The 16,827-nt window shown below is 39.7% G+C and overlaps 1 long non-coding RNA gene across 1 annotated transcript; it reads right to left on the minus strand.

The window, feature by feature from the left end:
• Positions 1-712: 712 nt before the first annotated feature.
• LOC116442261 lies at positions 713-10,711 on the minus strand. Its single transcript, XR_004239463.1, has 3 exons — positions 10,701-10,711; positions 5,551-5,555; positions 713-834 (listed from the first exon to the last, which is right to left on the minus strand). It is a non-coding gene; the product is annotated as an uncharacterized LOC116442261 (long non-coding RNA).
• Positions 10,712-16,827: the final 6,116 nt, after the last annotated feature.

Here is a 16,827-nt window from a genome sequence, read left to right on the forward strand (position 1 = left end):
TTAATAAAACATAACTAGTGGAGGAGCGGGGTATAGTCTCACTTTATATGTTTTAGCAGCTAAAAATAAAACCACTTTAAAATAGGTGATATATTTTTATAGCCTTTTAAAAGAAGTGTGAGACAGACTGAATCAAATAAGGGAATCTTGCTGTAAATGCAAAGTAGGTCCACAGTTTTACTTTTTTTTTCCCTTTTTTTTTTCTGGTTTGTTTTTGTATCTCTACTTTTAAGAAATACTTAGGAATACCTGAGAAGATCAAAAGGCTTCTATAGCCTCCTCAAATGTTTAGCAAACAAAGTGTAACTGGAAAGAATTTCTACTTCCTTTATTCTTCCTTTCATTACTTTGTCTCCTGCTCAGTAGTGACAGCTATTTATGCATTCCATAGTGTAGTGTTGCAAGGATATCTTCTCTGAGTTTACTTATTATTCCCATAGTGTAACTAATACATATTGATAGATGTATTTGTGATCAGATACACAGTGTGTGGTGTAAAAATACAGCTAGACAGGTGTGCATGGGAGGAAAAGAGGAGCATCTGCCTTGCCTGCTGTGAAGCGCACAAAAGAAAGAAACTCTGGGATCACAGAATCATGGAATGGTTTGGGTTGGAAAGGACCTTAGAGATCATCCAGTTCTAACCCCCTGCCATGGGCAGGGACATCTTCCACCACGTTGCTCTGAGCCCCATCCAACCTGGCCTTGGACACTTCCAGGGATGGGGCAGCCACAGCTTCTCTGGGCAGCCTGTGCCAGGGCCTCACCACCCTCATAGGGAAGAGTTCCTTCCTCATATCTAATCTTAACCTGCTTTTTCAGTTTAAAGCCATTCTGCACAGGATCACAAGAAGATATTTGGACAAAGTTAGACCTGATGAGCACTATTAGAGGTTTTTATGGTTTTAGCTTGTGAGATGCTTTGAGACTTGTGACATTTCTTCCTGGGTTGGGATGGGATTATTTTTAAAGGCTGCATATTTCTGCAGCCTGGAAAAGCTGCACAGCTCTGCAGTAGTGCAATCAATACAAGTTAAAGTCAGTGTGAAACATTATGTGTTTGTGAGTCAATTAGATTCATCCACCAGAGGTCATTAGATGATCAAATGACACTTTCCTACAGTCTTTATAAGTAAAAATATCAGCATTCTGTGCTATAAAAAATGCATTCTCATTAATAATAAAAACCTTAAAGGAGAAATAAAAGTGTTATGAAGTAAATGATCACATGGTGAAGTTCATGATTTTAAATAGCTTTGATAAGAAAACAAAAATAGGTTCTGAATAATATTACAAAGAGAAATTAGAATTCTCATGAATTCTTATTCCAAAATGATGGGAGTCACTTAAAAGGTAAGTTTGACTTTCCATTATTCAAATGACATATTTCTAATTGTATGGTCTGAATGGCATAAACTCTGCCAAGAATGGCCCACGACAATATAAAATAAGAGGCAATATGAGAGAGGTGCCTAATTGTGCTTGTAATGAGGTGGAATGAATCTCCCAGGCTTTTGTTGCATACCTTTACACCAGTGGAAAACAGAAGTCCTTCTGCCAAGTAAAATGAAGCCGATTTAGAAACAGAGAAAAGCTTTCTGGTTTTTCCCTGTCTAGTTTCTCCCTATCCTCACTTTGACTTTTTCCTTCCCTTAGTTTCTCTACTTGTGATAGAACCTTTTTCTTTCTTCTCAAATATCCTCTCATTTCATTTCACATAACATCCTTCTGTTCTGGCTTGTGCTCTTCAGCTCCTCCATTTCTCATTTTGTCTTTACAATTTCATTAATTTGAGGCCTGATCTTGCAGTCGCTGCTGAAAGAAATGAGCTTCATGCAGGTTTATTAATGTGTCTGAGGATTTCAGGTCTTTTGGGATCACTTGGGATTGCTTCCCAGTTACAGTTGTCCTCTTCAGTGTATTAAAATTGGTAGAAGATAATAGCAGATACTTGTGATGGAGAAATTCATAATCTGTCAAATCCCTTTCATCCAGGTTTTCCTCAACATATTCTCCTTCCCTTCCCACCAAATACCAGGTATATTGTTCACAAGGGAAGCAATATTTTAATTTTTTTAATATTTTAATCAAAGAGTGAAGTCAAAGCAGCTCAGAGGGATCTGGCAGCTGTGATTTGGGTTTGTAGCCAGATCTCAGGCAGTGGGACAAGCAATGAAGGCACAGTAAAAATGAGCAGAGTCCTTCTTCTGTCCCAGGCAGATAAATGATACTGGTGCTTGGGATCTCCATCTTGCCTTAGAGATCATGGTTCTTCTTGAGTCTCATTTGGGAGCCTAGTTAGAAATGTCAAATTTTAGCCACTTTAGCCCAGATAATTTTTCACTTTTAGTCTCCATATGCCATCTACTCTCCTACAGGGGTTAAAACTATCTGGGTACAGAGTCCCATCTGTTGCTGTGCGAAGAAGTGACTAACTTTGCAGAGCAGAGAACAGAAATTCTGGGAAGGGGTGGGAGGCCAGGGTGTGCTGAGGCTTCATATCCAAGAATGATCCTGAGATGACAAAGGGTTATGGGAAGAAGGACTCTGGGATTGAAAATTTAGCAACTTCTGGTGGGCTCCTGGAATTTCTGTAGTGGACTTGTAATTTTTGCACAGGGAAAATAAACCTACTACCAGAAAGTGAAATGTTCTGATTTACCTCCATAATTCTTCCAGAAGGGGTCCTTGATTCCCAAAGGTGCAGGATACCACCAATAGAAGAGATGCAAGTCCACCCATAATATCATATTTAAATTAAAGAGCAGTGGGAAAAAATATAATTTGTGGGGGGGGGAAAAGGAAGATGGAAATCTGGACGTGAGGAAAAAGCCACTCTGGATTCCGTAACTTAAACTTTTATTTGTTTAAATGTATAAAAGAAGGGGGAGGGAAATAGAATCTCCTTACTGGTTAGTCATGCCTGAGGCTGCTGGTGAGAAGTTTAGGATCATGAACAGTCCAGTTAGCTGCAGGAGAATGATTCAAATTAGCATCATCTGTACCTGGTAACAGGGAGTTGAGCTGAGCTCGGTCTGAGAAATAAAACAAAAGTTGAACGTATATATACATATGTACGGTGTTTTATTCTTTTGAATGTTTAGAATAATAGAATTGTTAAGGTTGGAAAAAGCCTCTAAAAGTGTCAGGTTCAAGCACTCACCCAGCACTGCTAAAGCCACCTCTAGCCCATGTCCCCAGATGCCACCTCCACACATATTTTGAACACTTCCAGAGATGGTGATTCTACCCTGGACAGCCCCTTGCAGTGTCAGATTCTTTCATTACCCACCCAAAGTATTCCTGTACCGCTCTACTTTCCCAATCACAAAGAGTCACTGCCCTTTCTCTTCAAATTTGGCTGCAAACTGAAAAATTTGGAAATTATCAATTCAGATTTTGTCCCCTATAACCTCTTAGCAGTGAGTGCCTGCAGCAATGAGCCTCAGTGCATGTCCAGGCAGTCTGGATTGTTTTCTCTATTTCTGAGCATTCCTTAAGCTGTATGCCTTTATCGTGTTACTAACTGTAGAGAGGAGTGCTGGAGATCTGTTCTCTATAGTTTTTATTGGTGTCTAGGAAAAAAAATAAGGCTTATAAAATATGTTCATCTTTAAACTCCAAACTAAACTCAGTCAAGTCTTACAGTAAAGGCTCATTTCTGCCTCTGGCCAATATTAAAACCACTCAGCGAATAAAATAAAACATTTATATTTTTACCTTCTAAAGGTGCAATTATAGTAGAACTTCACTAATGGCAGCCTGTCCAGTCTGCACCATTTGTGGTGGACTCACAACCTCCCTCCACTTAATCTTTTACCCCCATGGAAACCCCAGCCCTCCCCATTCCTCTGTGGGTGCTCAAAGATGACCTCTCCAAATACTTTGCTAGTGACATTCTAGGTGTAGTAGATAGAGTATGATAACCTGGCTTGGCCCACTTGAGGCTTAACAGGTAGTTTAGGCTATGAATTTGTATTAAATTTTCAGAATTGGATCTTCCAAAGACAGAGAATGTAGAAGTAAATCTCTAATTTCAGTTAGAAACTCACACATTGCTCAACAGCATCATCTTCTCCAGTGACCAGATTCTAACTGGAATCAGAGTAAGATGTTTCAGAAGGAGACTGCAAAGTGGATGATTTTAAGATTAATCTCCTACAACAAGTGTGGGATATTAGTTTATCTGTGTGTTTCTGGCTTGTTGGTTACATGTTATTTTTTGGTTGGTTTCTACACTGAAAAAAAAAGAGGGTTAAACCAAAATCTCACCTCACTCTAATGAGCTCTCTCGGGACCTCCAGAAATGTGTGTTATGTCATTTTAATGGGGCAGAGCAATTTGCTGTATCAGAATAATGAAACATAGACTCCTAAGGCTGGAAGGGACCTCAAGAGGTCACCTCTTCCATGGCCCAGCCCTAGGGCAGGATCAGCTCTACCTGTGTTGATTCTCAGAGCTCATCCTCTAACCTGTTTGGAAAGGCTTTTAATGAAGGAGATGCCACAGAAGGTCTAGTTTGAACACCATCACACAGCATTATTTCATCTTGAAAAACACTTAAGTGACATTTCTTAAATAAAGTATGCAAGCAGAAGCCAAAAAGACGTGCGCAATTTTAATATTATGGGTACATGGTAAAAAGAAAAAGAAAAAAATAAAAAAATAGGATTGTGAAATCCAGGAAAATATTAAGAACTCATAAAAATAATCTAGTGATTGGTGAATGAAACTGATTATGAACGGTTAGAATAGCTTCAAGTGCAGTTTGACATAAGCAGTGTTTATGGGAATGGAGTTTATCATTGAAACACAGAAACACAGAGTGCTTTGGGTTGGAAGGGACCTTGAAGATCATCTCATTCCAACCCCCTGCTATGGGCAGGGACACCTTCCACTATCCCAGGTTGCTCCAAGCCCTATCCAACCTGGCTTTGAACATTTCCAGGGATGGGTCATCCATAAAGCAGCCCTATATATGCAGAGGTATTTTGCTGCAGTAATGGAAAGTGACAGCAAATGCCATGGATTAATTACATGTCAAATTCCTTCTTTTGTTAATTAAACAGTTTTGCCCTTAAAACCCATTAAAAAAGTCTCATTTCTACTCTTTCTTCAAAAATGAAAGACCGATGTATGTGTCTGATTTACCTCCCTTATTTATATACCATTTTTTATCCTTTTATTATTTGTAGTCATATTTGTTAGCTCTGTTTACATCCTTTCCATTCTTCTCTATTTTCCCTGAGACAAGGATCAAAACTGAAATTTGGCTGAAGGAATGGTGGGGACTCTTGTAGTCATGTCAAATGTGTGGGGTTATGCTCCCTTCATACCTCTATGTAAGTGGCAGTCGCATTTTACCAATTTTTCATTAAAAAAAAATTGATTGGGTTATTTATTTTGCCCTTGAAAAGCTTAAATAATCATGATTGTCCTTAGTCCCATTGGTGGTGTATTGATACAGGCTATTTCCCATCTGCTTTTTTCCCCTCCCTGCTAACAGTTTTCCCATTTACCTCATGTCTTGTCTTTAAATATTAAAGATACTCCCCCTTTGATTTTAAACCTTCATTTACTACTTTCACCTGAACAAGCTTTATTTTGTGGCTCTGAGAATGCTTAATTCTGTGGCCTGTATAATAAACAACATTCAGAGATGCCAGAAGATCCATCTTTTTCTGGGAGACGTTACATTTGTCTCTCCTGTGCAGTTTTTTTTCCTGGTTAGATTCAGCTTAGGGAAATCAGTCTTCCTCCAGGCAGGGAGGGTATGGGCAAGGAGCGAGGAGCACATCCTGCCTGCAAATCACAAGCAGAATTAGGTCAGGAGGCCACATGCACCCGGGCAAGCATCAGTTTTAGCTTTGCGATCAATTCAGCATCATCCACCCTCACTGGGCTTGTTACAGCTTCGTGGTAGTGATGAAGGATGGGAATTTCAAACTGCTTCCATGCAGGGAAGGGTGAACTGTTCCCTGGGATGGTGAGAGCAAGAGCAAGAAGCAATGTGACTCATGAGTTTATCACATGAGGAGGGTGTGGGCTCCTGCCCCTGTTCAAAGGATTCTTTATTTTGCATTAAACAGTTATTTCGTATAACAGAGAAACAATGCTGGGAGCAAGGGCTGGAGCAAAGGCCTCTGTGCTGAAAATGTCATCCCCAGTGTCAAAACTTTCCTTTCCTCTGCACTTCTGAGTTAGCAGGGTAAAAACAAGAACAGAGCTTTTCTGTGATATTTGAAGGAGGAAACACTTTAACACATCTTTACAAAAACCGAGTTGAGATATTGGCTAACGACTTAATTGGCAACTGAAACTGGTTTGTTAGCAATGAACTTCTCTTGGGAGTATGAGGTGGGATGCACCTGCAAGGACTTTCTTGATACAGGTCACTGTGGGATTGAAAGGGCCACGGGCTATATAGACAAGATGTGGGGTCTTTTGGGGGAGAGGAGTAAGGCAGAGTGAGGGGGAAAGAAGTAAAAGCAGTTTGCAGGAGGGCAAGAAAGGTAAAATGAGATCCTCACTTACCTACAAGCACAGACCTCTATGTACCTCTTGTATCATATACCCTGATGTATCTCTCTTCAGAAGCATCCCTGCCCATGGCAGGGGGTTGGAACTAGATGAATTTTAGGGTCCCTTCCAACCCAAACCATTCTGTGATTCTATGGTGGACTTTTCTGTGCAAAAAATATGAGGATAAAGTGTTATTTTAACCTCTTATTCCACTAAATATAGGGGTAATTACATTTCACAGGGATGTGTGGTGACTCTACCTCTCTCATACTTAGAATGCAAACTCTCTGAAATATCTGCAATTTGGGACAGGAGATTACAAGGTCATTCAAAAACAGGAACTCAAGGAAACAGCATGAAGGTGTGTTAGGGGAGATTTAGACTGGATATTAGGAAAAGGTTCTTTGCCCAGAGGGTGCTGGGGCACTGAACAGGCTCCCCAGGGAATGGTCACAGCCCCAAGGCTGCCAGAGCTCCAGGAGCATATGCTCAACTCTCTCAGGCACGGGGTGGGGTTGTTGGGTTTGTCCTGTGCAGGGCCTGGAGTGGAACTCAATGATCCTTGTGGATCTCTTCCAACTCAGGACTTTCTATGATTCTTTAAAGGAGCAAAGCCTGAAAAAATTGTGTTAAAGAAATGCAATTTTTTTTCTTTCAGACTTTTAAAAACCATCAAATTGCAAAGGCAAGACATGACCTATTCAGTCTCACCACTGCTCCTTCATCTTCAAGGCACTCCTGTTGCAGAAAGCTTGTTCTGATTAGAATAATAATAATAACAATAATAATAATAGTAACCACAATAATTCTTATTTATCAGGAATAATTTGCAGAAGCAATGAAATTTGCTTGGTGCAGGGCTGCACTTGACTTCAGGCAGACAAGAAAGCAGACCCTTAATTCTGACACAAAAACCATCTCTCTTCCCTGTTAAATCAGAAGCCTGGAGCTGATGAAGGGTATTTACACCTATTTGAACAGAAACACTATCTTATCACCATATGAAGATCGATAGTAAATAATGGTAACCACGTGTGATAAGGATGTTTTCCTATATGTATATATATATAATATATATACCTCTGTATACCTATAGAGTAGGTATATACCTATATAATCCCTAAAATCTTACATGTATATATATGTATATATATATGTACCTATATAATACTTCAAATCTTACACATAAATCTGTGCAATTCTGCATCTTTACATGCATATCATGTACGTGTATATATATATATGTGCAGATCTATATATACCTGCAACTATCCAGCTGCAAATACATACACTCAGTGGCAGACATACGTATGCAATTTACATATTAACAACAGATTCTACTCTGTGAAACATCTGTGTAAACACTGAGTTACTTACTGACCTCATAGAAAAGCCAGAGAACAAACTCTGGCCAAATATATTCGACAGACACGAAAAGAACCCGAAATGACAGGTCTAAACTCAGCACCATTAAAATACAAAAACTGGGGGGGTTAAAAGAAGTCAGATGGTCGGCACCTGAGATGGGTTATGTATTATGCATGTGCTTCATACACTTCTGTGTGTCGGTGGAGTGGTATCCAAAGAAATAAGTTAAAGTTGCGACCTGTCTGTTTTTGATTTACTGAGGTCAAAGAGAGCGGATACCTCTTCTTCACGGAGAGTTATACATGTAAATCACTGCCCAGATAAGCCCAGTGCGGGCAGTACCTCCTTGTTACTTGGGAAAAAATTCCTGCTTGGCTCCCGATTGCTGCTGCTCTGATGCAAAGTTGGATTTGCTGGACTTTTCCCTTTTTTTTTTTTTCCAGGTGGAGTTTTGCTAAAGGTTTATTCATGGAAAGCCTGGATGGGCTGTGAGTGTTTCATCTTCCTGAGCAGGGGCATTGCTCAAAGGGACAGAAAACGAGCTCCATGTGAGTGTCAGCCGAATTCTCAGAACAGCTCTGCCACAGTGAATGAGAGTCCTGGGAAATGTTTGTAGCCTAACACAAACGCAAAAAAAAAAAAAGAAAAGAGAAAGGGGGTTGGTATCTGGGCTAGAGGGTGAGAGCTGTTACATGTGTCCCTGTCTCCTGCTGCTTGGGGCCACCGGAGTTCAGGGAATAACAATAAGGAATTAGAGAGCAAGAGGCACGTGTGCTGCAGCTGATTCCGCCTGCTCCGAGCCGAGCCATTCGTCGTGCCCCGTGCAAATGAGTTATCGGGACTCAGCAGATGGGACTCCGGGTGTGCATGTGCCTGGCAGACAAGGGGACTTTGGTGTCACTTAACTTCTGCTTTATTGTCACAGCAGCTCTTTCTATGGGATCGTCTCACTCATGGTTTTTTAAATACATCAAGCTTTTTCTGGAGAAGTAAACGTGAGAGCTGAAAGAAGAAAACAAACAAAAAAGCCCAAGCCCCAAACATTAACCAGGCGCTGGTAATTGCATTTACTGTGACACTTTTGGCATTTCCTCTTCTTATAAGGGGAAAGCTGCATCTAGAGTGACAGTGGGAAATAAAGAAAGGGTTTAAGTGTTGATCTTTTGTTTTAATGGTGGCTGTGGAGGAAAATGCAAGGCAAAGCCTGTGGGTGTCACTGGAATAACTCCAAGCTTGAGTTCAGACTCAACCCAGAATAAAGAAATAATGTAGGATTAATCCTTTCAACATTAGCTAGGCAGAAGTTAAATATATCAAATATTCCTAGATGTTAAGAAGAAATTCCTTCTCCCCTGTGAGGGTGGTGAGGCCCTGGCACAGGTTGCCCAGAGAAGCTGGGGTTGTCCCATCCCTGGAAATGTCCAAAGCCAGTTTGGACAGGGCTTGGAGCAACCTGGGATAGTGGACAGTGTCCCTGCCTGTAGTAGGGGGCTGGAACTGGATGATCTTTCAAGTCTCTTTGAACCCAAACCATTCCATCATCCAAGCCAAGCTGGTTGTTCTCTACAGTCATGGAGGACACAGGGACAGAAGGGAGAAGGTTCAGTGCCCTCAGGAGGCAGCTCTCACTCTCACAGCTGGTCCTGAAGTGAAGCTGTGAGCTCAGGGCACTCACCTGGCATGTACATCCCAAACTTTAGGGACAAAGGAGTCACATTTGATGCTGGCTCCCATTTAAGTCAGGTTATTAGCCAAGTTTTCCTTTTCTGTTAGCAGGATGAGCACTGGGAACAAAGGCCGGGAGCAGTGGGCACCGTGGCACATGCCTGTGAATGCTTTTATTGGGGTTAATGGTGCCACTTGCAGATTAAAAGGCTGCAGGAGCTTGGACATGTGCACATTCCCATGGGCTTTGTGTCTATCCTGAGAAAAACTGCCCCTGTGTCAGGATTACAGAGGAGCAAGGCATTAGCATAGCAGGGCAGTGAATAAACAGACCAGGGCTGAAAAGTTTCAAAAAAATCTCTGGAAGGGGTTGGCTGTTTGTTGAATCCACAGGTTTTCCCAGAAAAAAGATATTTTAGCTAGTTTAATATTAAAGAAATATGAAAATAGGGATGTCAAGAAGTACAAAACCAGCCCAGTTGGAAATTACTAAATTTTAAAAATAGGGTGTTTTTTTTTTTGGTCAGCAGACATTTTCAGTTTTGAGTTTCAAAGCAATTTATGGTAAAAGGAAAGACTGAAAAGAAGAAATAATTTATATCCATTAAAATGAAACAGTTCAACACACTAATCCATATCCATTTCTGGAACCACTGGCATTTATGTTTTTCCCTGTAAGTTTCAGAAGGGTCAAAGACCTATGGTTTTATTTAGCCTTCTGAGGAATTGCCCTGCATCTTGGTTAATAGCCAGGCAGGTCAGGAACTTCAATATATTCATGGCTTAAAGAAATTGAGCAGACTGAATTATTTCTGGTTTTGTGTTTGATAGATACATGGGCATACTTGTATATGTACGTAGTGTGAGGTTGGGCAAAAAGACAACAAATCTATTATAAAATAAAGTAAAATAAAATAAAAAATAAAATATAAAATAAAATAAAGATACTTTGCATTATTCAAGCCACTTCCCCGAACACTTACTGACAAAATGTCCATCTACTCAAAAAAACTTATCTTCACTCTGAAGCACTTTCAAAACATATTCTTCAAGCCATCATAATTATTCATGCTATCTACCCTCTTTTCATATCAGCTTCTGCAGGAAAAGGAAATGGCTATTTCTTTGTGGTTAAACCTGCAAACTCATCCTATTATAAAACTACTGGTTCTACCCTATCTGCTTTGGAAAATTAGTTTGGTTGGCAAATTGTTGCATTTATTCTCAGGATCAAGAGAATCATCTAAATTTGAAGAAAGTACAGACTTTTCTCTTTTTCAGTTTTATTAAAAATTACCTTGAATATTGTATTTACTTCTCTTATCTCCATTTCTTTAGCCCTAAGGAGGAATATCATCAGTTTGATTCTAATAATGCCTAGTGGGTCTGCTGTAAAAACTCTTTGTAAAAATGATCTCTCTACCCAAAAGACAGCAGCTTAAAAAGGAGAAGCAGATAAAGTGTGATTAGAGCTGGTTCTCCTTTTCCTGAAATATAAACAAACCTTGATATCAAACACCACCTTCTCCTTAAAATGCTGACTTTTTGGAGCAATCCTATTTAAATCTCATGAAAGGTATTATCAGAATATTTTACAAAATTTTGTTGCATATTGAAAAGCAGCTGTCAGGGATTTTTTTTCTGTACCTTTTTGGGAAAGAAAGTGTTCCCATGGACAATTAAAAGCTTGCATTTGGGTGACCAATCCCCGGAAGTGTCCAAGGCCAGGTTGGATGGGGCTCTGAGCAACCTGGTTTAGTGGAAGGTGTCTCTGCCCATGGCAGGGGGTTAGAACTGGATGAACATTAAGGCCCCTTCCAACCCAAACCATGCTGTGCTTCTGTGATGATTCCATGAAAATTGTGTCTCACCCTCAGTGAGACAATAAAAGTAACAATAGAAAAATATGAGAAAAATTCTCTTTCCCCGCATCCTTGGGGAAGGATGAAAGAAATATTAACTTAATATGGGTAGTCAACATGTGGGACACCTTTGCAGTTTTCCTTTCCTTTCACCTACAAATCAGGAACTGAATGTTGCCAGCGGTGCTTGAGGGGTCACCGGTTCAGCCTGGTGAGACAAATCCTCACTTTCCTGTGTCTGCATTAAATGGTCACATTCAGGATGACCTGATGGCCCTGATACTCCCAGTTTCCCATGCACCTCACCTGCCACAAACTCCCAGCTTGAAGATGGGGACAGTGCTGTGTTCCCTAACTATGAGCACGAGTAAATCCAGGGAAGGCGTAGCACCATTTAACTGCAGAGAAATGCTTAGCTCTGACAGCTCATTAAAGAAAGCACCATCTTTAAAGGAATTGATGCAAAAGAGAACATATGAAGCTTAACCCTGAGGTGGATTTGGCAAGGCAGAGCAATGCCAAATGTCCTTTATGGATTGCACTAAGAATCTGTGGCCTGTGGTAAATGCCAGGTCAGGTGTATGGAGTCTGTGGCCTGTGATGTGTTTGCAGTGGATGGCAACCAGCTTATGCAGAAACATTAAATAAACTGGAATTTCCCTGAATAAGGACAAAGCTGGTGCAGAGGAACATTAGGACACAGTAGGTCAGACAAATGATAAAGAAATTATAAAAATAAACATGCACTCATATCAAAAGTCCTCCTGATATTTCTCTGGTCTGATGAGTAACTTTGGGCAAGACATTTTGATAGATAGAACCACATGATTTTACGTGAGACTTCTGCTCCCAAGTCATGTAGGTTCTTCTGAAAATCCTACTTTTATGTCTTTCTACTTGATTTCCCAACCATTTAAACTAATATCTGGGTATCTACTTTCCTTATGGGTTCTATTTTTTGAGTTTGGGGTTTTTGGTGTGTGTGATATAGAGCTTTTAAATCCAAACTTTATTTTATATAAAATAAAGACCACTTTAATACAAAAAATTGCTTAGAACAGGGAAATAAATATTTTAATCCAATAATTTTAAAATAACATGTTTTGACACGTCAGCATTATTTTCTTTTCTCTCTTTTTATTTATTTCTTCCTTACTTATTACAAAATGAGAATTGGTAAACATTGTAATTCTATTTAGAAAATAAATAATCAAAGTTTGTGTTATGAATAAGATTGTTCTTTAGGAGAGAACAACCAAGCAAATATCTGAGCTAACCCAGAAGATACACAGGTGAATTAAACACTTCATAACATTGTCAGGCACTAGAATTCAGTTTTGCCTACTGTTAAATATTTAGTGTTTCCTGGACATCTAGAACTGTTCCCCAAAGTGTTTGGGTCTGGCTCAGGAGATGGAACTGGACATGGATCCTTCCCATGGGAATTCTGGTTATGGTCATCCATGGTTTCAGATGTTCAGAAGATTAAAGAGTTTGGTGCAGGAATTTCCATGCCAGCTGGTCCCAGCACAAGACAACTGTCAAGTGCATCAAAGTACAGGCAGCACCAAAATTAGTTTGGAAGCTGTATTTGCTGTTGTAAATACATTGGGGTGTTGGACTGCTTTCCATCCTGCAATCCTCTCAACTCTCAGCATAAGTTCATTAAACCACAAAGAAATGCAGCTCTGGCAAGTGGTCCTTGGCAGTGATCTGTACTTAAAGGCATCAAGGGTTAAAGTTTGATTTCAACTTAATTTTACTGCCTTGCAATAATTTTTAATTCCCTCCAACTTAGTTTTTCTCACTCTACATAAGGGGAGAAAATCAGTTTTGACCTGCAAGCTGTTCCAAGCTCTAGCACAGGCTTCCCCCTGGATTTTGGATGAATTGGCTAATCCTGTACAACAGCTCCTGCATATCACCAAGAAACAAGTGGTGAGCAGCCACTGTCAAGCCTGATTTTACGGATTTCCTACAAGTGTAATTAGGAAATGCACCGACTGACAGGTAGGCACGTACATAAAGTTTGAATTATAACACACACTGGTAGAGATTTATTTCCTAAGGAAATCTGTCTGAAGAAGCTAATATAAAGGAACAGAGGTGGGGATATCTTAGAATCACAGAATCACTGAATCACAGAAGGGCTTGGGGTGGAAGGGACCTTGAAGATCGTCTTTTTCCAACCTCCTGCCATGGGCTGGGTCACCCTTCACTCTCCCAGCTTGCTCCAAGCCCCATCCAGCCTGGCCTTGGATACTTCCAGGGCAGCATCAGATTGCCTGAGCAGCCTGTTCTGGGGCCATCCAGTGCCCTCTCTCCCTGTGATGGTGCAGTAACTGAGGTTTTATTGGGGGTGCATATTCTAGTACATCAAATAATAATCTTACAGTAGCAGGGCTGTGCCACTCTGAAGAATCATTGGGTTCCTGCTGATCCTGTATCTATCAGTCCCATAGGAATGCCTTGGATACTCCAAGGAATTAAGGATGACAGTACCCATACACTTTTAGGCAGTTAAATTGGTTCCTCCATGACGAGATGGCCATGACAATCACGTGTCCCTCCTGCATCCTCTTTTTCAATGAAATACTGTTTAAGCCCCAACTGATGTAATTTTCTACTCTATTCATGATCATTATTTTACCTTTGAATACTCAGCATCTTATCCAGTAACTACCTGCACTTTTCTGCATTTTCTGAGGTTTTAGTTTGGAAAGTTCTCTTGGAGATAAACTCCGGGATCTAATTATACATCTTGTCACTGATTTTGATTTTGCCAACTTGATTTTTACTCTTCGCATTGAGTGACTAAAGTTGAAGTTTTTTAGACACTTTCTTTGGGCTACTGAGTGTTTTACAGACATGTTTGGTGTCTGACTAGGTGTGTATGTACCCAAACTCATTACACACACATATGTTTTGTAAGATGTAAATAATATATTTGATTTGAATATACTAATATATATAATATCTATTAGTATATGTACCATGGATGGATGGTAAGGTAGAGACAGATACTGATATGACCCTAACAGTTTTTTATATATTACTGTAAAATATATAATTGCCAAGTATTAGACTCAAAATCTAGTTCAGCACATTAATTTACACTGGCTTGACTAATAACTCTATTGTATTGTTGAAAATGTAATGAAAACCCTCAGCAAGAAGCTAATGAAAGCTCGAGCTCCCTTGAATAATATGAGAACAGTACAGCTGTCCTAGTGAGATCCTCTTGCTTATACCACATAGCAAAATAAAAGTTGGAAGTTCTCATTATTGCTTTGGAGGAAGGTTATTGTAAATAGCAGGTTATAATTGCTTTTGCAAAATATAATCAGTTGATACTTCTTTGAAATGAGGACGCTCAGTTAGAAACTGAGGGCCACAATAAAAACTCATCTTAGTGAGAACATACTGAGGATGGAGAAGTCACTTGAGGGCAAAGGGGAATAATACAGAGGGGCACAGAGGGAATACATTGGCAAGAAATGGGAAATAAAATTCAACCTGAAAAACTCAAGGTAAAACACCCTGAAAAAAAAAAAAAAGAATTAATGCAAAAAAGATTGTGTGGCAAGTGAGACTCAGGCAAAAAAAGGCAAAATTACCTGAAATAAAAGTGATCTGTAAAATAACCATGAGGTTTTATCAGGACATAGAATATAAAATATTTTTTCAAAGATAATATTTCAGAGTTTCTAACTCATTTCCTTGTATCATTCACCAAAAGAAACCACACAAATTTTAAGTCCTGCTCCAACACTGAGTGAAGTCAGTGGCAGCTTTGATGGACTCGTCAAGTTTGGAATTTTGTCCACACCCTGTTTGGGCTGGATGGGCTAACGCAGGAAGAGAACTCAGAGTTCTGCCTGTGTGGTAGTGAAGAGCAAGGCTGAGATGTCACTAAAGAGGCTGGGGAGGGCTGTCTTATGAGGACAGATCTGAAAAACTAATATCCATGTAGCTTGGCTAGGAAATGACTAAAAACAAATAGAAAAAATTGCCTACAGTCATTTAAAAGGTTTAAATGCCAAAGAAGGTGAAGAATTATTTAGGGTGTGGACATTGCCATAAGCAGTGGAATTAAATTAATTAAATGAACATAGAGGCTGACTACAGGAGGGAAAAAAATAGTCCTAAAGTGACTTTTAAACAACCTGTCACTGGTGGAAGATCTACTAATAGGGTCATTTAAAATTGAAAGAAAAAAAAGATAAAATCCTATTGGGGATAATTATTCAAAAGCCAAGGTATGAGACAATGTGATCTAAAGACTTTAAGGACAGAGGAGATCATAATAATCCACTTGCTATACAGGAGGTCAGGTAGGAGAATTCTAATGGTCACTTCTGGCCTCGTGCACTATGAATCTAAGGAAGCAGAGGTGGACAACCACTTCAGGACAGCTCTCAAAATTGCCACTCCCACTAAGCCTGAGACAAACTGCTGGTTTTATGTGGAATGGGAAGGGAGAATCCTAGAAGCATTCTTTCTTACCTTCTCACTGAACACATGGCCATATTTTGCTCTTTGAACCAAAAAGCTGGGTTCTGTCACTGAATAGGTTATCATTGGCACAGTATTTGTGTATTAGGAACAGTGAGTGAATCCACGGCTTTCAGCCTGACTTGGTTAGTACAAACTGAAGTTGAATATGCTCTTTATTTCGCTAAGTCCATGTCTTCATTGACTTAATTTTATCCTACAGAACTGCCCTCCCACCCTACCCAGTCAATCACACCAAACAGAACAGGAGCACTGGAGCTGGGAATATTGGACGTAAGGAAGAAAATACTACAAACTGTAAATCAAAGATGATGTCTGGTTTATGAGAATTTTGCCTGAAGATATATTTTTTATTCCCAAAAGCCTCTTTGCTAAAGCATTTATTACTGATCCTAATTCCTCTTGCAAATTTAGTTAATACTCATAGATATCTTTTGCATACAGAGTAGCACACATGCAGCTACACTAATGTCTCTCAGTCGCTGATGGAGGCCTGAACAGAGCAGACTACAAAGTGCTTGGGCAGACAGCTGAGAGGAATATTCATCTAAAAATAAAAATGTTGCTGCTTGTGGAAATAATTTGCATTTAGTTCAATTTCTATTGTTCTAATTAGACATGCCAGGAATGTACCATAGCCGTACGGGTTTCCTCAAGTATCCAAACCTGTCTGTAAAGTGAAAAGGTGACCAACATTGTGCAGCAGAAGAAAAAGGCATTGACATGACTTTCATATCTTAATTTTAGCTAAACTCTTAACACAAAGGGCATTTCTTCTACCACCATCAGCATACATGAATCGCTTCCTCCCTAATCAGCCTTGTCCTTTTTTCTTGCATTCCTTTTTTTGTAATCATTGAATCATGGACTGGTTTGGGTTGGAAAGGACTTGAAA

The sequence above is a fragment of the Corvus moneduloides genome, chromosome 3 (assembly GCF_009650955.1).
Source record: "Corvus moneduloides isolate bCorMon1 chromosome 3, bCorMon1.pri, whole genome shotgun sequence".
Taxonomy (NCBI): domain Eukaryota; kingdom Metazoa; phylum Chordata; class Aves; order Passeriformes; family Corvidae; genus Corvus; species Corvus moneduloides.